The sequence below is a fragment of the Plectropomus leopardus genome, chromosome 11, assembly GCF_026936395.1.
Source record: "Plectropomus leopardus strain MGB_pleo_1.0 chromosome 11, ASM2693639v1, whole genome shotgun sequence".
Classification (NCBI taxonomy): domain Eukaryota; kingdom Metazoa; phylum Chordata; class Actinopteri; order Perciformes; family Serranidae; genus Plectropomus; species Plectropomus leopardus.
In genome coordinates this window covers 3,656,598-3,684,125 of record NC_142186.1, presented here as the reverse complement: position 1 = coordinate 3,684,125, position 27,528 = coordinate 3,656,598, and the positions used below count along the sequence as shown (strand labels likewise).

The 27,528-nt window shown below is 39.1% G+C and overlaps 1 protein-coding gene across 3 annotated transcripts in view; it reads left to right on the top strand.

Moving 5' to 3' along the window:
* cdk14 (cyclin dependent kinase 14) overlaps window positions 1–27,528 on the top strand; it is a 231,510-nt gene that overhangs the window by 35,039 nt on the left and 168,943 nt on the right. Inside the window, exon 1 of one of the 3 annotated variants that reach the window (XM_088084959.1) lies at window positions 19,128–19,334. The exons of 1 other annotated variant lie outside the window; for it this stretch is intronic. The gene's annotated coding sequence lies outside the window, so the exon portion shown is untranslated. Of the gene's footprint in view, window positions 1–19,127; window positions 19,357–27,528 lie in introns of those variants that run through there. One more of the 3 variants, XM_088084958.1, reaches the window with a different exon arrangement.

The following is a 27,528-nucleotide window of genomic DNA, read 5'->3' as shown; positions in this document are numbered from 1 at the left end:
AGTTCACGAACAGTGAGACATGAATAACAGCTGCTCTGATTGTTTGTTTTCATTCAGGTGTGGTGGATTCTTGCGTATGCATTTGGGAGCACTACAAGGAAGTGTTAGAACATGAATTTTCTCGCAGATTATCTTTCTCATGTACTACTGTGTGTACAAATTCAATATTTCACTCATTCAAGCTATAATATAGGATTGGGGTGTAGACAAAGAAATGAGACTGTTATTCACAGAAAGATGAATGTGTGTATGAGGAGCAGTGAAAGCAGGGAGACTCCTGTAGGTGGCGAGAAGCTGTACAGAGCCGGAGGCTCCCATGTTGATACCGGTGATTAAATGGTGTGCAGCAGCAGCTGGTGCCTATATTAAAGCATCTAATCACCCTTGAATGATGGCGGCGGCACGCTCTGTCTCCTCGTTCAAACCTCATTTAAATCAAAGCAACAAGCATAAACATGGATGATATGTGTTTGTGGCCCCAGACCGCTGCACTGCAGCAATGTGCCAGACACACTACAGAAAAATGTCAAAGTCTGAATATTTAATCAGCACTGCAACACATGCTGACATGACTGCAGAATGCTGAATAAATGGGCCGCTAATTAAGCAGCTGTTTAAATCAAACATGATGTATGTGGACTTGGTTGCATATAGGCACTCCACGGTGGATTATAAAAATGCAGTCAGTATCAGTTTGAGCTAAATAAATCATTGCCACTTTCAGTTTGAAACACAGGTGTATTATTAATAAACCATAAGATGACTAGCATTATCTTTATTGTCACATAGTCAGACTGTTCTACCTAACCAAAAACTGGAGCTGGTGATTGTTGGAGCAATGGAATAACTCACTAGATTACTAGCAAGACTAACCAAAATAGTTTTGGTAAGTTTTATATTATTTCTGTCCAAACCAGCAACAACAAATCTATTGTGTATTTGTGTATTTATTTGTCTGTAAAGCTGAAAAGTCACTCGCTGCTGGTGTTGGTGTTGGTGGTGGGGGGGTTTAGTTTGCGCTGTACACTTATACCTCCATACCGTATACTTGCTAGAATTTCAGGAAGGTATGAAGGTATGAAATATGACTTACTGCTAAAGCCTAGTGGTAGGCAGATTTTATCACTATGAAACAGGCTTACTGTTTCCCCTGTTTCCAATCTTTCTGCTAAGCTACGCTAACCTTTTGCTGGCTCTAGCTACCGATATAATAGAGTCTTCCATCCCCAGTTCCAACAATAAGTGCCATTAGGAGTCTCAGTGGAAGTGGAAAAAAAAGTGGAAATGTAGTTTCCTCTGTTCGGTATTCCCAAAAAGTTCCTCAATGGATTGCCTTGTTAAAATGCAGGAGGAAGCACAAATGAAGATAAAACATTTCTGGCAAAATGTTTTGGAGTTATGTGTGTGTATGGATGTTGGGAAATTTTGTGAAACACTGAACACCACAGACAAGACATAGAGGCTAGTAAACATATTCACTTCATTTTGAATAATAATTGCACACAAGAGTCACCATCAGATGACACATTGGTGTCTAACTGACGCATATCAGCACTGAACGGACTGTATCTGTTCACTTAACTCACTCTGCCTGTTAACCACTTCTCATATGACTATGAAATCAACTTCTGCACATCACACAACAGCACAAAGAGCCCACAGAAGAGTGAGGCGGCCATATGACAATCATTTTTTTTTCTCTCCTGCTGCAGAAAGGCAGCAAAAGCTGCTTTGTTGACAGGCTCCCTTGCTGAATCTGGGTTGGCAACAAAGGATGTCTTTCATCCTCAGTGGCTGCGTTGCTATCTGCAGGAGGCTGCAACCTTCCCTTATCTAGCTCCAGATAAAGCACTTTGTCATTCAACAGTTTACCACTACCAAAGCCAGAGGATTCAAGGCTCCTTCCCTCTCAAAAGGAGAGCTGTTTGAGATGCAGCGCTTCACATTTATAGCAACACAGCTGTGCACTGTCCCAGTCAATGTAATTTTTAATAACCAGAGCCATTTTTAGATGATCCTCTTTTTATATGAATACACAAAGGGATGGTGAAAGGATTCAGTTATTTGGCTTTGTCTATGAGCTTCTGGATCTTTTTGGGCAATGAGTACTTACATATTTGGTCAGTTTGACTGTCTTGATTGTGATTTTTGGCAAGTTCTATAGATTTTAGGGTTGTTACCATACTAGAATTTCTACCAATACAAACAATAACATCAATGACAAAATTTAAAGTAGTGCAAAGAAAAAAAAATCTGCAAGTTTATTGTAAGATATCAACGACGTTTTTTAGAGCAAACAGCAGCAATAACATGCTTATGCCTGTTTATTTTCTGTGCCTCTGGTGACTTGGCATCATATTTTTGTCAACTTTTCTCAGCTTCAATTTGGGACTTAAAGAGAAGCAAAACACTTTTGAGACCCAAATAAATATGTTAAATTGTTAGATTGAAATGTTAACAGAGATCTTTGTCAGGCTCTGCACTGTGATGGTGATTTGAAAATGCCTGATCTGTGAAGATCTCATGAACTTGCTTGGGAAGAAGGCAATGAGCAACAACGAGAAATTACCCAAAAATGTGCGACAAAAAAAGTTAAAAGTTATACTAAAATTACCTTAAAGTAGCATCAAAAAGGGACTGAAAAACAAAAACAAGGAAGTGTTCAAAAAAAGTTCAAAAAAATTTTTTTTTTTGAATATGAATTCTAATAATCCTAAATATAGTTTCTGGACATTGCCTCGTCCCATGATTTTGAGGAGAATTAAAACCTTTCTGTTCGAATGTTTAAATACCTGTGAAAGGCATCTGAATGCAGCACAACCACCCCAAAAAGTAAAAAAAAAAAAAATACTGATGTTCATCCAGGTTTCAAGATGTTAATGTTTCAAAATGTCTAAAATCGAGACCAATCATCTCTGTGTCTGTGCTTGTGGACACTTCGGACACATAAACATATGAAACAAATTTCTGCAAACTCTGGCCTCCATGATAATAAGCCACACCCAAGATAGGCAGTGTTATTTTCTGTCAGCAGGATGAATGGTCCATACATTCTTCAGGTGACCTCACCACCATGCTTCATAACCAAATATCCTGTTCTGATAAAAGGTGGAGAAAAACTCTGAATAGATGTTTGATATGGACAGTGATTAAGTGTCACATTAACCTCATAAGGCCACCTCTAGATAAAGTCATTATTATTAAGAGTCTTTCTGGACTGTTGCAGGGTGTGTCAGGAGTGATGTCATCGCTGATGTATTTGCCCATCGCTCCCGCCCAAAGGCCTATGCTCAGAGAACAAAAATGTTTTATAAAATACCAGAAGATCATGAGACTCTAGCCACTATATTATTAGGACTCACATTATACTGAATATGACTGTGTCCTACATATTCATTTATGAGGTCAAGGCCCATCTTCAAAAAAAAAAAACTAGCAATCTGCCAAAAGAGAATTCAGTCTTTATGGATGTAAGTAAGTGAGACAATGACAAAATTCCTGTAAACAGGAACAGGGTTCCTGTCTACACCCTGTCTAAATGATTGTAATAGTGGTGGTAGTGGCACCAAGATGCTTTAATGCATTGAAACCTGAGTAAATTGGCTCGATTTCTGTCAAAAACATCAAGAGAAGGCATTTAGCAACTTCAGAAGAAATTATCCAAAAATTAGAAAGAAATAAGAAACAAAAAAGGACTTGAAAATTACTTGAAATTACCTTTACAGTTTTTACTTTAAAAATGTTTGTAAAAAACAAACAATGATTATGCAAAATAAATGTAAATATATTATTATGAAAAATATAAACACAGTTGTCTTGACAGATTTCCCTAGCTTAAAAACAAAAATCCAAATTGACTTATTTTTTTGCAATTTGGAGAACATTTCTTGCCAAGTTGCTTGTTGCTTTTTCCCCATCTTTTAAAAAGAAGTCAAACCAAGTGGCAGAGTGTAAAAGTACCTGTAAAATACCCGTGAACGGTGTCTGAATGCAGCATAAAAAGTTATGTCAATCCAGGTTTAAACGCAACAGTTTCCTCTGCATAGATTTGCAGATGTGCATCCCCAAACATCAGCCTATGATTATTTTTGGCCATAATTATAATAACCAGCCAATTTGTAAATTTTTGCAAAGCCTGGCCTGTCATGAGATACGCAGCTTTTGCGTGTCACTGCAGTGGCATTGGTAACCAGGCTACAGTGATCTACTAGTGACTGAAACAAACTAGGTTATAAGATGTGTCCTACAAATGGGGATAGTGGCATGCACTCCTAGTGGACAGTCTCTTTTCACAGGCTTTTATAGGCTTTGCACTTGTTTGTGCACGTGAAAAGTGATAGAAGCAGTGGTGTGAAGAACCCTGACAGAGTGGTCCAAACCCTGCAGACCTCCAGATCTCTGCATAGCAGGCAGATAGCTGCAGATTGTGTTGGATTGTCTGTTTCAGACAAAGTCAAAAACACTGTTGACTCAGCCATTCATTTGTGGGTTTTAGATGTTGTTTGATAATCTGACAAGCACTTCATTGAAAGCATACTAAGGCCTTAATGGAACAGATCACCTGAAAATCAAAAATAAATATTTTCCTCTTACCTATACTGTTAGTTATTACACTAGCTATAGATTGTTTGCTTGTACTGTATTGATATTTTATATTCTTATATAATGGTGTTGGTGCTTTTTTCTACTTACTTTAATTCTCAGTGCTGGCATCAGAGCCACTGTAGCGAACTGCAATTTCCCCCCTGGGATCAATAAAGTATTTCTGATTCTGATAGATAGTTTTGGTGTGAGTTGATAAGGAAAACATCATACTCCGTCATGAAGTCATTGTCTTTATAGCCTTCTGCTTGGTTAGTATGAGGTTGTCTGGTATTAACCTATTGTCCAGGGGGAGAAGAAGAAAAAATCCCAAAATATGGTTCCAGCTGTCAGTCTTGAACTTTTTCCATGCATGTATGTAAGGTCTTTGAGGGCTCATTGTAGCAACGAGTCATTGCCATCTGCTGGCCAAGCTGAGCCCTAATCCTGTCTCCACTTTGTGTCAATGTGTCATCATTTGCAACTCTGACAAGCAGCTGCTTAAACACACTCCATCCTTTTACAGTTCCAGAGCAGCTCTGGCCATTATCTCAGCAGAGAGCGCACAGTCCACATGCCTCGCAGTGATGCCTTCAGACAACAGTCTGCGTGACTGATTTCACCAATCAAGGCTGTGCGAGACATTTTTCTCAGCACAGGGTATGATTCTGTTAGCATCAGTGCCCCCGCAGCCAACTGTTCTGCTTTATATTGACTCTTAAAAGCTACCAGACTGGGTGAAGTTAAGAGTCAAGCCAAGGTCAATGTAACTGTAGAAGTCACACTCCTGCAGCATACTTTTGTGCAGGTTGGCTACAGTAAAATGTAATGTGAGAGCCTGGAGCGGTGTGCTTAGTGATGAATAGGGATTATGTTGCTTCTTTAAATTCTGCAGTGGCTCTGCCTGTTTTTTGCATCGTATCATTCTGCTGATTTGCATTCTGATGCTCGTCAGCGGCACAAAGCCGCGGTTTATCCCTCACGGCGAGCAAACGGCAGACTGATGAGCTGTTTGACCACCACTATGAAGAAGAAATTGTCTGAAGGCTCATCCCCTCAGGCCGACCTATTGTTTTATGAATTAGCCCCTAAATTAATTGCAACGCCGAGCATGGGAGACAAAATGTTTTCCAATAAGCACTTTTATTTCTGATTTGCTGCGTTGTTGTTTGTGATTTGGTCTGCTCCTCTATTGATCCGTGGGGCCCCAGAGGTGGCGGGTGATGCAGAGCGTGCCGCAGAATAACAATGACAGAGTGATGGAGGGGGCAACACGGCGGCTGTGTTTCTTCAGTGGGATCCTAAATCCTAATACAGACGGTGGGAGGGAAGGACAGCACACAGATGTGCTATCTGAGTTAAAGGGGAATTTAGGCCAGCCACGGGTGTGAATATCACTGAACATTTGTCCACATGCACAGGCACACATGCGCACAGAAACACACACAGACACAGAAACCCATATAAACAGCTGGAGCGTTAAACACAGCAGCTGGGTGCTTCATCCTCTCTAGGTCATTCAGTTCTCCGTCATGGCCGGCATTAAGTGGATATGGTGCTTCTGCGGCATTATTCGCTTTTGTCCTTGTCAGTCGATTGTTACTTTTCTCCAAGAGGTAGGTGTTACTTGTATTTTTATTTTATTTTTTTTAAATTGACAAGGAGGAGCCAAGGTCAGCAGCAGGCCGAAACTCACTCTGACATACTCTCTGCAGCTTCACTCTAACGAATGCAACAAATAGTGTCTCAGTGTAGTGTGTGTGTGTGGCCATGCAGGTTGTATGGCCAATTATGGCATGCAGACAGCATGAGGTTAGATTCAGCGCTGAGTGCGGACACACTGGGCTCATTTTAATAGCCACCTGAGGCGGACCCCGCCTCTTTGATCGTACTCTGGGCTTTTCCAGTTCAGGTTGAACTCCTGTAATGATATCCAGCTTCTGTGGAACTTCCTGTCTGACCTTGTCGACTAAACACAAGGTTAATGTTTACTCAGTGAGCTTCCTGCTGTAGTTGTGAACAGAGTTTTTCTGTAGGCAGATGCAGAAGTTAGCATTAGCATGATTCCCTCCTCAAAAAGCCTTTGGGATTTTTCCATTGGATTTTAGATTATTGCAGAAAATAAACTGCAGCAAACAAAGGTTTATGATATACGTTTTTTTCAGCCAAATAATTTTCACAAATGGACACCACTTTAAGGATTGTTGAAGCATAAACACAATTGCTGGGAGTAAAAAGCTAACAGTTGGCTACAGATGAACTACATTACAGTCACATGACTTGACATTGCCACCACAAGCTGTAAAGTTGTGTTCGGTGTGACTCAGCGTGATGACGTAGTCTCATAGCACTTATTACTAACTGCCTCTTTCAAGACACTTTAAAACTTCAAAGTTCACTGTGACATATTTTACGTACAAAACGTGAAAGTCTGTTAGGGGCTGTTTGCATGGCAATGGTTTGGCCTTTCGTTCATACGATAACTGTGTTTTGGGGGCCTGAAAATGCAAACTTGTGAAACCCCAGGTTCCAGAGTTTATCTTTTGAACCCCCCGTGTTAACGGTTGTTTTTGTGGATCGTTCTCACAATGTTATAATATGAACGTGTGTTTCTTTAAAAGTGCAATGGAAACACTTTTTTGGTAGGGCTGTTCTGGTCTAAACTTGCGGTAGGACTGTATCTTGGCATTTGTCATAAAGTGCTCAAACTGCACTCTCAGCTTTAAAGGAAATGTGCCCTTCATTCGCAAAAATCTAAAAGTCCCAGGGTTTCCCCTCACGTTCATGTGTTGGACCCAATGGTGGATTATTTGACAGTAGAATAATATGGGGATATCCAGGTCAGAGAAATTCATCAGTTATTTGAGGTCATGGATGTGGATCAGGAGTTGGCCTCAATGATCATGTGACTCAGCTGAATGAATCCTATTATAAGGCTGATGGAGGCTGCAGCGGAAAGAAATAATTCACTGGACAAAAGCCCTGTAATGACCGAAGAGTCAGCTATGACTTCAATGCTCTGTCATCATTTTACTTTTTAAAACTTACTGATCACTGGAGTATGACCTTGTGGCACAAAGTAAAAAAGAAAAAAGTAAACCTCAACTTTCACAGAGCTTTGGCGCTTGTGTCAGCATGGAATGTTTCATACAAGTTGTGGCAGGAACAGAGATGCAAATGAAAGTATTTTGATAGTGCCATTGCGTATTTGGTAGAAGAAAACAAAAACTGCAACAGTTTATTTTTACACAACAAGAAAAATCAAGGAGCATTTTATTGTTATTGTCTGGTGCTGGAAAAATTCTATTGTTTTATTATTAAAAGTGCATGTAATTACAGTTGTCCACCAAAATTATATTTGAGAGAGAGTGAGAAATACTCATTTACACATTTACTATACAAGGCGGAAATTAACAATCTTGATATATTGACATATTGAATCCAAAAACAGTGTTCCCTGATAGCTTGTGAGAATTAGAGTCAAAATTTATACAGTCAGAAATTTATTACCTCATTTGTCACCCCCTCGCCCGTCCATAACAACAATATAAGGACAACAGCCATCAGGCACACCACAACAGTTTTATTTCTAAAACAAAAACACCAGATAAAACAGCGGAGTATAACAATACAATGTACAAAGTTCCAGTGCAGCTTCCACTACAAGCGTTGAAAAGGTTTTATATTCAAACAATACAAAACAGTGCAATTGCAATATAACATAACAATAGAATAAAAGTTCCAGTGCATGTTTAACTTGGATATTCATAAGGTCAGCAAATATTTTTCTTCAACATGCTTCAACAACATATGTTAAAAAGGTGCTATGGTCAGTGATAGTCTTTTTACTTGTAGTATTTAGTAGTAGTAATTGGTTCCCTGTAAACAATGGGCCTTATAGAGGGAGAATGTGCAAAAATGAAAATATAGAGGACTAGCATGTGAACTAAAATTTTTCAAGTCTCTGATGCATCTCCTTAAATTAAAATTGGACACTGATACCTGCTCAGAAACCTCATTGTTAATGCTTATTAATGGAAGTCCATTGAGACGCTCTTGAGACATGCTGGATCTCATAAATGAAATGTAAACATAGATAGCCTATAATCTGCTCGTTGACATATGTCAGTCAGGCTTAATTCTCTCTCTGACCTGATATGCGCATCAGCCCATCCCCCACTCTCAACACACAGCATCGTCAGTGCTCACGTGACACGGTACCGAGCGCAGGCCAGGGTGATGGCCAGGTCAGATGATGAGAAACAACAGGGACACAAAGTAAAATATTATTTCTGTCTTTATTTGGTCATTTGTTATTTAATGGCAGAACATGTGGAAAGGGTGCTAACAGACTTATTTATTATTATTATTATTATTATTATTATTATTATTATTATTATAGCATGTAACATTCCAGGTGACTGCCTATATAGTAGGAGCTGAAAGATTACTGGGGCAGATATTTGACATTTTGCCGATTTCCTGCATTGGCCTTTTATTTAAATAATCGCAGAAAAAAATCAATGAATGAAAAAGTGTGTGTATTCCAATCAATCAAAACCCAGGAAGGCAGTCTACAATACACATCAGGGAGCTATTTTTATTCATACATTTTTAATTAAATTTTTGCTGAACTTTATAAAAAAAAAAAAAAGTAACATTGATCTTGCTGTATATGATGTTGATAGTTTCACTTTTGATCAAACGTTTGCTAAAGGCATTTAAACAAAGTTTTGTGGTGGAATTTGTTATGTTCCAATTTGGCACAGCAATGTTTTCATTTTTATTGTAAATGCATATTGGTTCCAAATATCGGTTATCGGTCTCATTAAGTACTAATAATTGGTATCAGCCCTGAAAAAACAATATCGGTTGACCCCTACTACATGGCCTATGCCAGGGGCTGTCCCTGATTCTCACAATGTTACTGCTGCTGGGACCCATGAATATCCTCCAATCAATACGAACATTCAACATTGCATGATGCAGAAGACAATTTATCTCAGACTTGTTTTGCAAAATTATTTGTCCATGTTGCCCTTTGTTGCCAGGCGAAGACTGAGCTCCCACACAGGTTTTTCAATATTGCTCCAAACTCGAGAGTGGAGAGAGCTGGTGACATGTCTCTGCTTGCATCTTTTCTTTTCTATTTGCATCTTACTGCTACAGTTCAGTGGCGTTCGTCACACAATGACACCCCTCAAAATTAATATTGTACACTGTGACACAGATCGCCACCAAGACTTTATCAAACCTTACTCACACTGTGTGACATGCAATGAACTTGTGCAGTGTGCAGGCACCATTAAAAAGACACAGTGAAAGAATCTTCATAAATGTCACTGGTGCAAAAAGAATGGCAAAAAGAATACAGTACATTTTAAGTACTTTAAACATGTCAAACAAGTGGTTCTAAAATGAAATGTTTAATTTTACATATTTTCCATTTTATAATTTTAATATTTTTCTAAAGCTGATAAACCATTGTATAATTATTGTTTGTTTATATAACAATTTTGTTCTGTTTCAAACAAGAGGTATTATGTTTGGCTACCATAAACAGTAGATAGAATGGTAAAATAAATGTTTGTTTAGATTTTATATATATATATATATATATATATATATATATATATATATAATATATAATATGATATATTTGTGTAATTACTGTAATGGGCTGAGTACATGGTTTTTAGAAAGTTTCAACCAAAATTGTTCTTCTACTTTGACTACCTATTTACATATTTTTAAACCATGCATTTGGCGTGTTTAGCAGTTTTGTAAAGGTTATTAAAAGGCTGAATTATGCCAAAAAACTGTGAAGGAGTATGACAGTATGGTCTTTCAAGTGTATTGTAGAATGTTCTTATTCACAGTGTTCAATTTTCCTGTGTTAAACATGAACAATAACATAACAGTATCAGATTTCAGCCAGTCCTATCACGTAAAGCAGACGGCATTAAATGTCCCTCAGGGTAATCGGGTCAGAGCGGACACAAGAACATGAGCAAGAACTCAGCTCAGAGGAAAACATGTAACTGTTCAGTCAGACCTGAGATTTGGGTTACCAACCACCAAGGACCAAATTTCACTGAAATGAGTCTTTGATGAATAAATCAATATGAGTGTCCTGCCATGCTGGCTACTGTTTAATGAGACAGCGTCTCAGTGGTTGGTTTATGTCTGTGGCCTTTCACTGTCTGCACACTTGACTCTGAGCCATTCCAATCAAACACTTTGGTTGTTAATTGTCTAATAAAATGGCGACCAATACTCATGAACTATTTCAGTCAGAGCTGTATGGTGTGTTAAAAGAATATACTTTAGTCACATAAATATAGCACCCGATTCATTATACATATTAAAGGGTGTTAGGGTGTTTTGCTGCATTCATGTGATGTCGGAAGGAGTTTCTGAGTTGGGAATTTGTTCTTCTGACTGTTCATGAGTTTTGAGGTCGTAAAGTGGGACCAACATGGAGCTACAGAGAAGATGGGTTACATTTTAATACTAAGAGTGTATAAACAAGAGGTTGATGACTGTTTCCAGCTCATTAATATTTTATATACAGTATTATTTCATTTTTTATTTATTTTATAGGTTATATTTTTTAATCCTTTTATATTTAATGCAGGTCACTCTCCATAGACAGCAGTTGACATTAATACAATATTACACTTTACATGTGATCAAAAACTGACATTTAATACCTGAATTACTAAAGATTTCTTACCCTTGACCAAACATTGACATTGATCGCCAGGTTCATGCATTCATGAATCGAAGTTGGCAACTCATGTTGCAAAATAGCATTATCAGTGTTAGTATACTCACCTTGCATGCTTTATAGTTTGAAGTTTGCTTGCTTGCTTACTAAAATGTGCCACTACTAAAAGTAAATGATAGCTACTAGGAACAAAATAATGAAATAGTTTTTACTGTCAATTGTTGACACTTTTTCCCTGCTTTCCGTCATTTCTGCTGCCCCGAAACATCATGCACAGGTCAGAACTGAAATTTCCCAATTTTTCCACTCATAATTACAACTTTGGAAGGCCATTCATGTGCTTGTAACTCATAAATATTTTCAAGGAGCATGTGAAAGCAGCATTTTCCATTATTGACATTCGCATTAAGAAAGTCTAAAAGCATTTATTATAATAATGAAGTAGAAGAATAAAACACTAGCTGACTGCGGAACAGTTCAGGCAGGCAGCTGTCAGATTCACTTCTTCCACCACTTCATGTTGCATGCTATTATTGGATTTCCTCATAATATACAGGAGCTTGTCATTGCAATGCAGTTCAGGAACCAACTCTGATATCTCAGATTTCACAGCTTCTGAAAAGCACATTAATACTATACATCAGCAAAGGACCTGAAATGATCATGTAACAGTTGCATCACCAAACAATAAGATACATTGTAAAACACAGCAACAATCATCAACTGGCAGCCAGCATACCACCTACTGTCCCCCAGAGCTTTCCACTTAGCCTGCAAAATATTAATCCATTCAGAAAATATAAGGAGGAGAAAAATGCATCCAATATTTCGGATATCTATTATTTTCTATTATCTATTATTTTCCCTATATTGAAGCAACTCCAAACACTAAAACTGAGAAGAAAATTATTTTATTAGGGATGATTTACCAACCCCCATATATGTGAGTGTGACCTATAGGTATCAAAGACATTATACATCCATCTATCAACTTATTAATAGCAAGTAATAGTGACGTACAGGTTTAGAAAATATAATGGGTTTATGCAGGCAGGTCAAATAATGACAAAGCATCATTCAGAGGGAGTTATAAAACTTACCTAAACATTGTGTGTCAACCTTGTACCTTCAAACTCAAAATGCATAGCTTTTGTTTAACATTTTCTTTTCTTTTTAATTATTAAAACATTTCTACTATATTATTAAACAATTATTCATGAGATTATTAAGGGCTAATTAGGTATATATATATATATATATATTAGTGCTGGGCATAGATTAATTTTTTTAATCTAGATTAATCTCACTGCAATCCTGTAGTTAATCTAGATTAATCTAGATTAAAATTATAGATTTGAATTTTGCCAAAGACATTCAAAATAATATCTATCTATCTAAATGATGAAAATGCATCACAAACTGCTTGAGAAAGCTTTTCTACTATAATATTTGGTAAAGAAAAATAATGTTCCATAAGATTTATTTTGGTGTTTAACTTTTTTTTATTTTGTTAAACACAGACATTTAGGAACACAGGTTCTGTCTCCATGTGGAAAAAGCTTTTTCCTGCTTACTGGAATGAACAGCAGAGGGCGCAGCCTCTGATAACATGACCCTAACTGAACTGTGGGCCTACATTAGAGGTCATGAAGAAGACCATTAACAGTCAGCAGCTTTGTGACACGGCTTGAGCCAATCACTCCAGTCACTCAGGCAGACCAGCTTCCGCCTTGTTCACGCCCCCTCCGCGTAATTCGACCAGGTATACATCCGCGCTACAGTGAAATTGGTGCCTTGCTCACTGTATAGACCCAACTTAGTGAATAGTTTATCGCGCGATAATTTCCTTATCGCGCGATAAGAATCCCGCGTTAACGCAGCACGTTAACGCCGTTAACGGCCCAGCACTAATATATATATATATATATATATATATATATATATATATATATATATATATATATATATATATACACAACTTGTAAATATAAATATTAATATGTAGATATACATAAGTATTAATTACATGTACTGTGTGAAAGACGTGCTACAGCTCATTCCAGGAGCTGCTCTTCACTCTACTCTGCGAAAAATATACATCTTGTAGGGCTTTGTATCAGTACTCGATACCTTAAGGGTATCTACTAGAACAACCCAGTGTTATTGAAAACATCTCCACCGCCATGTGATGCTAACAGTTAGCTCTGTCACTGTGTGTGTGTGGCACACAACTGTCCCCTGACAGAGCTCACACTCCTGCAGCAGCAGCAGCAGCAGCAGCAGGAACCCATATATACAGTCTGTGGTGTAGTTCAGTCCAGCACTGTGTTTGATGAAGTTGGATGCCACCAAAACGTTTGCCACCTTATTTACAATATGGATATTGAATGTCCCTCTATTGGTATCAGTATAATTTTAAGAGTACACTCATTAGTATTGCATTGTAATTTTTCATACGATTAATTGGGTTCTTGACTGACATGGATCTTAAGTTTTATTCCTCAGCAAAGGCGCTAAAAAGTTTATTTTAGACGGTTATATTTCCGTATGTACTGCAACACTTCTGTCTGGTTGCCATTCTCATGACACATCCAGGCAGGCTTTTCATTGTCTCTACACTGTCTCACCTCTTACCCCCTGATGGACCCCCCAGTCACACCAGTGACCCATACACACTGTGTGTATATATGGGTGTGTGTGTGTGTGTGTGTGTGTGTGTGTGTGTGTGTGTGTGTGTGTGTGTGTGTGTGTTTATCTGCTTCCAGACCAGAGCTTGGAGGGTGTTTTGTTTGCAACCCCGAATAATGAATGACCTACAGGCGCCCCCTCAATATTCTGCACCTCTGTTACACACACTCATGTATGCGAGTGTTATGTGCATAAAGGGTTAAATCCTGTTAAAATGCAAATAATCTCTGCTGCAGTTTTTACGGTTTTAACTGATTGCTGTCTGCTGTGACTTAGAAATCGACTCAGCTTCAGATCCAATCCGAGCCATTTTATTGTGAATTTCACACCTTCGTGCCTCACTACAACATAATAGACATGGTGTGGTTCCTGTGGCAACACGGCTGTCAGTCAAGGTCATCCATGACGGAGAGAAAGAGGGAGCGAGGGGAAAAAAAAACAGCAGAGAGTGAGACTAAGTTAGAGTGTGAACAAAGGAAAAGTCTCTTGCATCTGATGATTAGTGTTTTGTAGCCTGATGGAGCGTGACATGATTTGGGCAGCAGCTTCTCCTCGTCAAAATACACATACTGACACACACCCTTCCTGTACCACTCTGACAACCTGTAAGATATACTCTATCTGAAATGATCATCGTTATATTTCTCTTTCTTCTCTCTCTGTTGCTGTTGTGGTGCTTTTGAAGTATTACTTTCACATATCTATTCATACATTCATCTATCTTCACCTAGTGGTTGTTAGGAGAAATGACGTTGTCGGAACAAAACCTCATGCAGGTCCTGTGTCCTGTCTCTGCAGTGCTGCTGGACTGTAAAGGTCCCTATTAAACATACTGTATGGCTGTATTCAGAGCTCCATGTGAATGCAAGCAGATAACTGCACTTTAATTTTGTTGATCTCTGTTTTTGTCCTTTCCCGTCCTACTTCCTTCCTTTCTCTCCCTATTTTCTTTGCGTAACTTTCTGATAGCAGTTGAGCAGTATTATAGTGACACAGTTCCCAGGCCACTTAGTCTGCAAGGTGTCTCTGTTTTGACATGTGAGGCTGGAAAAAACATTAATAGAATACAGAAAATACAGCAGAGGCTGTAACTAATAATTATTTTGACATTAAATACTAAATGTTGACGACTTTTACAACATACTGTTACGTTTCCTTACTTTAAACCTGAACATACGTCTGTTTTTGTCAAGACTTAACCTGTTGTTAAGCTCTCCTCCTCCTCCTTGCTTTCGCTTTCATTTTAGATGCTGCATCATAACCGTCGTGCTTGCATGCCATGCTGTGTCACTTTTGCATATTTTGCAGCTAACACGCTTCCTTGTTTTGCATAACGTGAAGTGCAGTTTTCATTGGAAACGTCTGCTCTGTCTCCGCTATGCCTCTTCAAAACACCGGCTTCTTCTGACTGCATGTGACGTAAACAGTCCCGCGACACAGCGACTGACGTAATAATCACGTGTCACAACGAATCGATAATTTTATTCCTGGCCAACACATGTAATAATTGCTTATCATTGATTTTATCGATTTGTTGTTGCAGCCCTAGCAGAGTTCTTCAATAATTCAGGGTTTGCGGATCCTTAAAAAGTCTTAAAAGATCCTTAAATAGTCTTAAAAAAATTAATTCATCTCAAAATGAGGCCTTAATTGGCATCTAAATGTTTTAAATTAATCCTTAAAAGTCTAAAAAGTTCTAAGACGTAGAGATCAAGATTTCTATGAATCTTTTTTCTTCAGATGTTGCATTGTAAAATCTAAAAAATATCTATTTTTTTTTTAAAAAATTGTATTGATTGCCTCATGCATTAACGTTGCTTAGATCATGATATAAGAGGATTTTTTCCCTCATCATTTGAAGTACATAGTCTGACTTTTTAACTTTTTAACATGCTTTATGATAAGCTTTTGGGTAAAATTGTTCCTCACCCTGGGTAGTCAGTTCCTTTTTTTCCGCTTCAGTTTTGATTATCATATGGCCATACGGTACAACTGCTGTAGTACATAACTTAGCCTGAATTATCACAGAAATAATATAAGTAATACAAATATAACTCTAGTTTAGTCTATTTCTATACACCATTTAAAATATACAGAAACTGTTATAAAAACTTGAATACTATCATAAGCTATATAATATGTTATATACCGACATTAACATTTTTACTAAATACAAACTATGTGAATAAGTGGTTCTTACAACTATTGAGCAGGTTTCACAGCATTTATTTGTTAAGATTAAAAGAACACTGATTAATACTTCTGCTTAGAAAACTTTGATAAACAGTGAATGCGCTAAACTCTCAAATTAAAGCCAGTACGCAAATCAATACTGCAATACATGCCAACTGCTCATACAGACTGTGTAAAAACCACTTTGGTTAGGTGGAATTACTTGTATTCTAATGGTTTACATCATAAATAATGTCACTTCCACAGCACTGATTCCACCAGTGCAAACGAGTGAGTTATGTTATCCTCACCTCCCTGCTGCTCTGAATTCCCTCTTTCAACAGAAATATTGTTTTCACCCTCTAAGTACTTCCAATAACTTCTAAGTGACTGAAAAACAGTCATAGACTGTACAAAAATAATTTACGCAGCCACTGTAACACCGCTTATTGGTTTGTAGGCTCTTGCTTTGAGCCTCGAGGCTGGCATCTTGACTCTTGCAATTTAGACTAATTACCATTAAATACAAATTTAATTAATAGAAAAATAGACCATCTGACTCCTAAGAGGTCTTTTAGCATGACCAAATGCTCTCTTGCTTTTATTTTCTCAATTCCACTACGGTGGACTTTCATGATGTATGCAGAAGTAGCTGACTGTGTTGGAAACGCAGTGCCTCTGTTAGCGTGTGTGTGTGTTTGAGCGTGAATAGTATTCCCAAGATGTACCACACGCACGCAATATTGTACGAGGCGATGTGCAGATGTGCAGGCATGTCGGCAAACGTACATTTAGAAGGAAAGATTTTTAAGAGGTGAGATCAAATGTATATTATTTAATCAAATGTTTAAACAAAATTTGAGCATAAATGTAGTATTCCAGCCTGTTTTCAATCCTAGGTCGTCATGTGCTGATGCTTTGTCATGCCCCTTGGTGTCTTAAAGCAATGTCCACTTGTGTTTGGATCACCAAAACACATTACGTTAATGCCAGGTGTAAACAGGCTCTATGTGACGCACAGCTGAAACGCATTGTAACACATGGACAATTTTGAGGTTGCAGTTAGGTTAAATCAACAATGCTCCTTGGTTAGGTTTAGAAAAAACATTCTTGTGGTAAAAATAAGTACACCTGTAGCATAATATGCCATAAATGTGTCACCTGAGTTATGTCAGTGCGCAACAACCGAACATAAATTGCCTATCACTTAAAACATAGACTTCTGATTTTACTTGGTGCATGAAGTGTGGTGTGGTCTGATTTTGTTTTGTCTCATTTATCTCACCACCCTCTTGCCCTATGTGGACTTTTTGGGTCTTTATACTACCTCAAGTGTTTTTAGAAGGTGGGTTTCCATTGCAGATTTGTGCAAAACTTGAGCATTTTCAAAATGTCAATAAAACATATGGCAAGATGACTGCATTTCAAGTGATATGTGGGAGTGGCCACATATGATGTCACTTATGAGGGATTTCTGGGAGGTCATAGTCCACAATTTCACAGAGGAATTGTGTATACAAAACTTCCAGATGATCCGCTCAACTTTTGAAGAGTTATGCGATACATTAACACCTCTCTTAACACCTGCTGCATCATGCCTGAGGGAGCCAATTCCTACCGACAAGCGCATAGCTATAGCATCATGTGACCTATAGAAGCGAAAAAAAAAAATGTTTCCAATGCAGTTTTGCGAAATATGGCTTTTTTGAATGGCCTTAATACTACCTTATATGAGCGTAAACAAACAACAAATTGAGGGGTTTCGGTTAGATGTATTTCATATTAGCAATTTAAATTGGTGCAGTTTTAGGGTTTAATTGAAACCTGCCTAGCGTCAAGCATTGTCATAGATTATGGATTTAAATATGAGTTTATTGAAAGCATTTGGTGTCTCACGTGCTGAGGGGCATGACAAATGTCTGTATTTGACAGCGTGGGAATGGGATGATTATTTGTTCAGATAGCATAGAGATAAAAAGCATCAACAGGAAAACAGTGTGTCCATGTGTGCATCAGTCAGACCTGTGCTGGACATTAATAGTGGTTGTGTGCCCTGTTAGAACTTTATACTATTACTAAAGCCAGTATATTGTATTAGGGATCAAATAATTTTTCAAAAAAACATTTATCAGCTCCGATAATCAGTCAGGCCGATAATCTATTGACCCCTTCTTTGTATTTTAAAATGTTAGCACTTACTGTAGTTGTCTTGTGACAGACCAATGTTTAATATGTTTCTACTTTTTGTGTGGAGGAGTCACTTAAATGCATTATGTGGTATTAATTTTATCTTTTGTAGCCTACAGTGTATGTGCTTAAAATCTGAGATTGGAAGTATAAAGAATTTCTTGTAGAGATGCTTGAAGGTCATGATCAAGCTGCCAAAGAGGTGCTGCACAATCTTTCTCCTGCCACATTTGAAAAAAAACAAAAAACACATTTTTTCTGATCAAGGACGTGGCAGTATTCCAGTGTGAGGTTACATATAATGAGAAGGATTTAATGTCTGTCTGTAGTTCTGTTAATGCTACCTAATCTTAGCATCTTGTAGCAATGCTTTTAGCAGGTCATACAGCAGGTTTCACATTTTGTTTGCAGACCAGTGAGGCAGACAAAGACAAAACCGGGACCATTGCAGCTCATCATCACTTAGCTTAGCTCACACATATTGATGCTGCAACACTGTAGCCTCGGCTGCTAGCTGCTGCTGCTAGCAGCTGCTGCAGACACCGTTTGCTTCCTTAAACTCCTCTGGGCTATACCATCTGAGCGGAGCGGGGGTCCTCTAGGGTTTCAGTATGTCTTCGCAGGCAGACTTTTTTTCCCTCCCATCTGCTGCATCGCACCCATTTTTAACTCTCCCTTCCGCCCACCCACCTGCAGCCTCTCCTTTTTGTCCCTCATGAGCCACGAGCTCGCCGTCTCTCAGGGCTGTCTGCCAGAAACAACGCAGCCTCCTAATACCCTCCATCGTTTCAGATTTCACTCCCCCCCTCTGCTTATAGTACAATCTCATCATTTCCAGCTTGCAAAGGGAGCGGAAGAGAGGGAAGAGAGAGAGAGTGTGTGTGAGAGAGAGGGAGGGAGGGAGATGTTTTGAGCTGGGTTTGCAGGGAGAGAGGTTGGCCTGAATGCGTTCTGTCTGCTCTTCAGAGGCATCCAGGTGAGCTGTTTCCTCCTGGAAGGTAAGAGGAAGGCTGAGATTGGTGCTTATTTTGTCCTGCATCCCTTGCCATTACCCCCCCACCCCCTTCTTCCCTTGCTTCGGATGCATCGCCTCTGTTAGCGTGTGTGTGTGTTTGAGCGTGAATAGTATTCCCAAGATGTACCACACGCACGCAATATTGTACGAGGCGATGTGCAGATGTGCAGGCATGTCGGCAAACGTACATTTAGAAGGAAAGATTTTTAATTTGTGCATGCATGTAGGAGTGTGTGTGTGTTGTGATTTTTTTTGGGGGGGGGTGATGATGAGCTCTCATGCTAGCATGACAGCTTGAAAGTAGATAGCCCACCTGAGTCTCAGTGCGTCTCAATGTTGAGGATGTGACGAGGGACTCTGGGGAGAGGAAGTAAGTAGCGGGAAAAGGGAGATGGCAGTGCGTGCGTGCGTGTGTGTGTGTGTGTGTTAAGCTTTATCTGCAGTTTTTGCAACAAAGTATCAGTGTTACCTTCCCCCTGAAACAACGTCAGCACTGTCAACCCCCCCTCCTATTGCCAACATCCTTACCACCCATCCCCTCTGTGCTAATAGGTAGCATTTCCGTTGTGGTGGTGAAAATGGGTGCTGATGTTTACCGGTCTAATGGACAGGATGCTCTGCTGCAGCATTTTCCACCTCACTCTACAACATGTCGTCCCATTTTGGGCAAATTCTGCTTTCCGAGCCCAGAGGGATGGAATGCGAGCGCTGTGGGGAGGACTAGGAAGAGAGACGGGGACAGGCCGTTTACCATCTGTGGGCAGCGTCTCGTGGACGCATAGTGAGGCTTTCTGCAGGGCCATATGCAGCTCCTTAGGAAGGCCAGGCTGTTAGGAAAGGGAGGCAGAGAGAAAATAAGAAAGGAGGTGCTGAAACAGGAGCAGTGGAGTATCAGGGTATCATGTGTTTGAGAGAAGATAAGTGTTGTCAGTATAGAGGTCCAAATCTAAAGTAGTGTCCTCTTCACTGAGAAGCAACAATGGCTCTGTCTCTTTCTTTGTGGCCTGGCAAGCCTCAGTAAGCATTCATCTGGGACACACATCATTTCAAGAAGCCTTTTACAATAGCTAAGTGACAGCTCTTACCCTCAAGTTTTCTGTATACTCCCAACAAACTAGATTGTACAAATTGTCATCTGACCATGTTTACACCTGTTTCTGAACGGCAAGGCTGGAAGGCCGGTCGAAATCCCTGTGGTCATGTCCTCCCCCTGGCTGCTTCACACGGTCTCCTTGATCTCTCTCCAAGAACGCTGTCTTTTGTGTATCTTTGTAGGCTTTGCCTGGTGAATCACAACAGTGGCAATAAGGGAGCAGACTTTTGGATAGTCTCTCCTGGAAAGCATTCAGGTTGTTGTTGTGTGGAAGGGATAGTTGCTTTAAAGAGAAGACCAAACCTTTCCTACTTTCAGAGCTCTGCACACCTGGCCAATTACTGTTTTAATTGGGTGCGATTGTTTGAAAGTTGCATTTTGTCATTTGAAAGGGGGTTACAAAGTGCTTTTTGACAAAGCATACCAAACACCTTGACTCATTATGAGCTATATGTACACATAGGGCTGAGCAATATATAAATATTATATTGATATTGTGATATGAGACTAGATATCATCTTAGGTTTCGGATAATATCATAAGTGGTGTCTCTTCCTGGTCTTAAAGGCTGCATTACCATGAAGTGATCTAATTTTCTGTACTTACGAGAGTGTTCTAGCTCTTCTAATATTTGCCTTCACCCACTCAGCCATTGGATTATTTATCAAAAAATCTTTGTGTAACTATTTTGTGAAAGCACCAATTGTCAACCCTACAGTATAGTCGCAATATCAAGGTATTTGGTAAAAAGTATTGTGAATCTTTTTTTCCCAATATTGCTCAGAAGTTCCTATGTGTGACTTGCTGAACTCATTACCCATTATCAACCTGGGAAACACTATGATCTTTTAAAATGTCTTGCAAAGTATTCAAAAGTACACTTTCTGGCACAAAATGGGCCATTCAGTTGAAGAATCATATCCCATTTCATATGTAGAACACCTAGTTGTATTATTTGTTAGTGTAGCTCAAGAAGATATTTGAAAAGGATCAAGTCATGTATTAAAACCAATAATTTCTAAACTTTTTGACTTGTAACTTGTAACCCTTTGAAAATGATGATGAGCCCATTTGCACTGCAAGAACTTTTCCAGGAACCCAGAAGCGCAAGAACCAGTGACTAAATAAATTAAGATATGTGGCAATAGTGTCTAGTTTCCCTGCTTTGGAGGCAGTACTTTCTGATAGTATACAAACTATTGGACAGACTTTACAGTATTGATCTTTTCTCTTTAGTCAAACACAAACTCTTTGGTTCCTACATCTTGTGTACTCTTGTATTTACAGAGCAAGTAGAATTTTGTTCCTCTCGTGACAATTTAAGGACATTGACATTTCTTGTATTGGTTATTTTGTAAAAAACAAAGTGGTCTCAAAGAACCTTTTGTCTACTAATGAGCCTTTTGTCAGTGGTTACATAGTCAAGGTTCAAGGTTCATATATTGTCATTGTACAACATAGAGTTGCACAACAAAATGTAGGTCCTTGTTACACAAGACAAACAAAACAAAACAAAAGCAGTAGTGCATTCCTGTAGTGCATTTTTGAATATGCACCAGGAGTTATGTAAACAGCAGCAACAAAACACTGGTAAATTCACTGGGCAGAGAATATTGCCGGCATCTTAACATTAAACATTTTACAAGAGCATTGTCTATCGGCTTTGACTACATCTGAACACCAAGCATCACTGATGCAAACATAGAGTCTGACTCCTCGTCTGGAGGATGTTTGACAAACCGATGTAGCCCGGTCTCCACAAAGATGTGGGCACAGCAGTTGCATATCTGTGGCTGCTGGGCCTACCCACGTCCTGTTTCATCCATTCTTGTTTCTTGAGTCCGGATATCAGTTAGGCTAGGTGGAACAGCAGAGGTTTAGGCTGGGCCAGCATAGCCATTATGCAGACACCCTTCCCTCTCTTCTAGGGGCTGATCACACTTTGTGACTGTGAGTTGAGAGCATTTTATCCAAGGAGGATGGAAGCCACTGATTTAGACACTACCAGTAGTTGACCAATTGGTCTGTTTTCAAACTATCAAACTCAATAAATAACAGTGGATTATTTCTAGACTAAAACCAAAAAATCAAAAACTAAAATCTGGAATATAGGCTGGCATGTGAAATTGTAATCTAGCAGCATAAAGTTGAAAACAAAGGTTATCTTCTTTGTATTCATACTGCCTCTTTGTTTTTAATCTTGTCCTCAATGTAGGATATCTTCCAAGGCATGTTGTGCTATCTCCTCTAAAGTTTACTACTAACTGGAGCACTTGAGCATTAAATGAATTCAGAGCTTCAGTGCTGGCTCCTGGAGGGAGAGGTCAGGATGTTATTAGACCTGCATACAGGCCCCTGAGAGCAGACACAATGCTTTTATTCAGATGCAGTTCCCCAGTGATTGAGTCAATGGCATGCAGTGTGATTCATATCAAGTGGCTGCAAAATGAAGGTGTTTGCTTAAGTGGCACTTGTGGTAATGAGTCAGTCGTGAATGCCCAATTAGACCTGTAATCCACATCCAGTTAATGCCATTTTGTCATGCTGATTTCATGTGGACACTGTTATGTCACATCTCAACATGAGACAGATACGTTTTAAACAAAAGCACTACAACACTACATCCTAATGGCCATCAAAATGTTTCAATTTATTCAGTCATGCTGGCGGCTCTATGGATGGCACTTAAAATTTGTCCACCTCTTTCACTGAAATATCTTGATATGATGGATTGCCATGAAATGTAGTACAGACATTCATGGTTCTGAAATGAGGTATCTTAATGACTTTGGTGGTCCTCTAACTTTTTATTTCACATAATCATTAGATTGACATTTTTATTTTGTAATTTGTGTTTGCATGTTAGTATGTTAATACCTTACACTATATGAGGAACCTGGTAAATATGATACCAGCTCAACATCAGCATGCTAGCATTGTAATTATGTGCATATTAGCATGTTGAGGTCTCATTTGTGGACCTTATAGAGCCAACGTCACAGCATCATTTTAACACATTAAAATTAGTTTACCACCCATTGAGAGTACTCGATGATGTCATCAGGTTCATCTTAAATTGGACTCATTACAATGCTTGTGCTAGAAAGTGGTGGGCAATTATGAAGCAGGTCTAATAAAAAAGACTGTCATTTTCATTGTTGGCAATGTATGACCAAGCTTTTTTACAACATAACCCATATTGGGATCTTGGCCTCTGCTGCTTCAATTTTTACCATTATACCCAACATTATGGAATTACATTACTAGATCACTAGACTGCACTGTAATGTGGCAACAGCCTTGGCTAGACTGGCCCTTTTTAAGGGCCAGTCTCGTGAAGCCAATATCTCCCAACGGCTTAGAGGAAATTTCTTCAAATTTGGTTGGTTGTCAGTGGTTGAGATCACTGTAGCTTGGCATCTGCCTCAATCTCGTGAACAAGATTTCTGGAATGCCTGAAGGGAATATTCTTACATTTGGCACAAACATCCACTTGGACTCAAGGATGAACTGATTCGATTTTGGTAGGTAAAGTTTACGCTATGTGACAAAATTTCACACAAATGTCTAATAGGATAAAATGATGAAGTGGTCAAAAGTCAACCTCAATGTGACATCAATATGTTCTATAAAAAAACAATTATCTGGCCATTATTCAGCAGAACCGAGGAACAGGAGGGGAGACATTTGGTCAGATAATTAATTGGTGACACTGATCTTTGGTTTCCACTTTGAAATTGTGCTGATTGTATAGATCTTCTGTGCTGCTAGTTGAAAATGTTGAAAGCATCCATAGTTTAGATTTTGTAGCTTCTTTACAGCTACATCCATACTTGAAACACTATCTACTGTCATGGCTACATATGAGTCTGGTCAGACATGGATGCAAGCTCAAATTTGATGGGGTATACAGCTGAGGCATACAACCATGAGGCAGTAATTCTAGTTCCACCGAAATAGGTACATTTACTGCACTAGAAAAGAAAAGCACTGATGCTGGCATTGTGTTGGACCAGAAGAGAAGTTTTAAATTCCAACTTTTAAAGAAACTCAGTAGCAAATCACAGTGAGGTGTTGAGAACTCATCCTGATAGCTTAACGGTGTATCCAGAGGCTGTAATGAATCTCAGAGCAGCACTTGTCTTCAGGGAGACAGAATGAGAAAATTGCCGCTAGCATTGTAACAAAGTGAGGTTTCTGTGTTTAGTGAAGTATATTCATTAATGCTGTGCTCTTGGCTCAAGTTCCATAGCCTTTTATGACACTGGTTTTGAGTATGATCAAGGGTAGAGTGTGCCAGGGCTGGTAAGGAGAGTAGTCGGTGGGATGTGGAAGCTGAGGGAAGGAGCTGGTCACGTCACAGCCATTCTCCTGAATGACTCTGCGCCCTCATGAAGCCGGAAGTGCCGGGAAGCCGGCCAATTTAGTCATTTATATGTCGCCGCTCTCTATTCTCCAGAATCCCAATGAAAAGCAATGGCCGGCTGGACTAATCAAGGCGTAGAAGGCCTGGCTGAGTCACTAACTGGCCAGAACGTTTTCTCCTCCAAGAAGTCTGCTGGATCTCAAAAACCTCCTTCACTCTGGGTGAAGAGGCTGGCTGGCTGGCTGTCTGTCTGGCACTGGTCACTGAGTTCAAACTGTGAAGCTCCTCTGCAGTTAGAGACACTGATACACATGGGAACCATTATCAGAAACGACATTGTGATAAAAGCATAGAATGGTGGATAAAACATGCTGGGTCATGATCCATTTTTGTGATTAAACTGCTCATTTATTTCAGTCTGCAACAATAATTGGGACAATAAGGCAATAAACTAATCATAAAAAAAGAGAGGTAATTACTCAAATGCCACAGTGGAAAAAAATACAACATAAGCATGTAACAAAGACTTATGCAGTCTGAAACAGGTGTAGGCTGAAGTATAATATATAACATTTTGAAATATCCCTGCACTAACTTAAAAATATTTTCAGCTGTCATCAGTATTTTATTTCTACTTTTTACCTAACTTTATCTTAGTTTTATGCTTTAAATGCATCCATTTGTTGTAAAATACATTCAATAATTTAATGACATGATTTCCTCTCAATGGGCCTTCCCCACAGCAGACATTCTGACTTGTCACAGCATTAAAGCACAGGTGTTACTAATAACATTAACAGCAGCTCTGTTCTATTTAAGTGTTCCAGTGAGAGTGACAGCGAGCCAGCATGCACGATAGCAGGACCCTGAAATCAAAGCAGACTTCATTAATTTCATTAATCACACCTGTGCATTTCCCACAGTGGCAAGTCACCATGTCTTCTGTGAAAAAGACCTATCTGTATAATATTAAAGTGACTGCAAGTCCAAGCCATAGCCTTTCATATATTCATATACTACATTTGAAAAGATTAGCCAACTTGAGTGGACGTACCAAGTCCTTATTTGCATTGTTAGATAAGACTGAAGTGTCTTATGGCCATTATGGGAACAGATATTCTATAAAGTAAATATTAAGGCTTTAAGAGGACTTTGTTTCGGTTTTTTGCTTGTTTAGGACTGTACACTCTAAGAACTATAGCTATGATGATGAATATATTGTTTTATAAATCCCTCTAACTCAATTAAAACGTTAACACCCATGTAGACCCATATTATTTGGATGCGATAGAACCATTGACAGCCAATCAAAATATATCACATTTTACAGAGTGTTACAGTTTGAGTGAGCAGTCATTGATCCCTAACCAACATTTGAATGTGGAGCCAATGTGGGTAGTAAATGGGCTGTAAAATGGGCCCTACGTGGGATTGTCCATGGGTAGCATAATGGCTTCATGCCAATTGCCCACATGGATGGGTTTCCCTAAATGGGCTCTACAAGGGTTATGCCTAGAGCTACCAGGTAGGCTTGGAGTGGTATCACGGGTTTACGATATACATGTGTATTTAGAAATCCTAAAGGTATGATTGCCAGTACTGTCACAAATACAGGTGCTTCTCATTCTATTGAACTTATTGTATGTAGTGCACAGCACGAACCACCAGAGCTCAGTCTCTAGTCTCCACTGGTGGAACAGGCAGCTGAGCTGACATAGCAACACCTAGCGGGCTGTGGAGAAGGTACAGTGCAGTGCCAGCAATGGCTGTGGGAAATTCCGGCATGTTTTTTTGACTGAACTGGAGCTGGTGATTATTGGAACACTGAACTTACCATCTAGATTGCTGATAAGAGTAACTAAGAAGGTCTGGGTGAGTTTTATTTTGTTTCTGTCCAGTTTGAATAAAATGCGTTTTATGATGAGTTAATGAGGCGATCAAGCCTTGTCAGTCTTTTGTGGCTAAGAGAAAGTTGAATTCAAAAGGTGTACAGTTGTACTTCTCTGTTTAAAAATGAAACTAAGTGTGAGAATATTTCTTTTCCTGGTGAAATTTAAGGAAGGTATGAAAGTATGAAATATTACATACTGCTTAAGACTGCTACCTGGGTAGGTATTGGCCAAAAATGAGCATCTTATCAGGGGCACACTTGGGTAAATCACTTACGTGAACTTATGTGACATCTGGTATGGGGCCCTATATGGAACTCATGGACAATTTCATATAGGGCCCAATTTTTGGCCCATTTACTACCCACATGAGCCAGACCTACAAATGTTGGCAAGGTGATTGACAACACTGTTATTGTTTATCAGTGTAGATGCTCCTATCATTACATAACAGATAGAATTGTCTACAACAGCTACATGATGCAATATCCTTCACAATTAGAAAGCCTTTTCAAGGATTCCTAAGTACCTACTTTGTACTAGATGTAGTTCATCCATGAGAGTTGCTGTCTTGTGTGATTGCTGGGGACTGAACCCTACTAAAGCTGGTCAATGTACATCACTAAATATCTCAAATATATCATGTCAGGGACATGTTTAGTCCTCTGCAGTGGTGATGTGGGATGCAGTAACGAAGAGCCACTATCTGGGGCATCAGTTGGCTGTTGGGATATTTTATTCCACCACATATGTTAATTAAGACTCTCATCCACAATATCTTAAGGCTGGTGTTCAAAATGATACAGA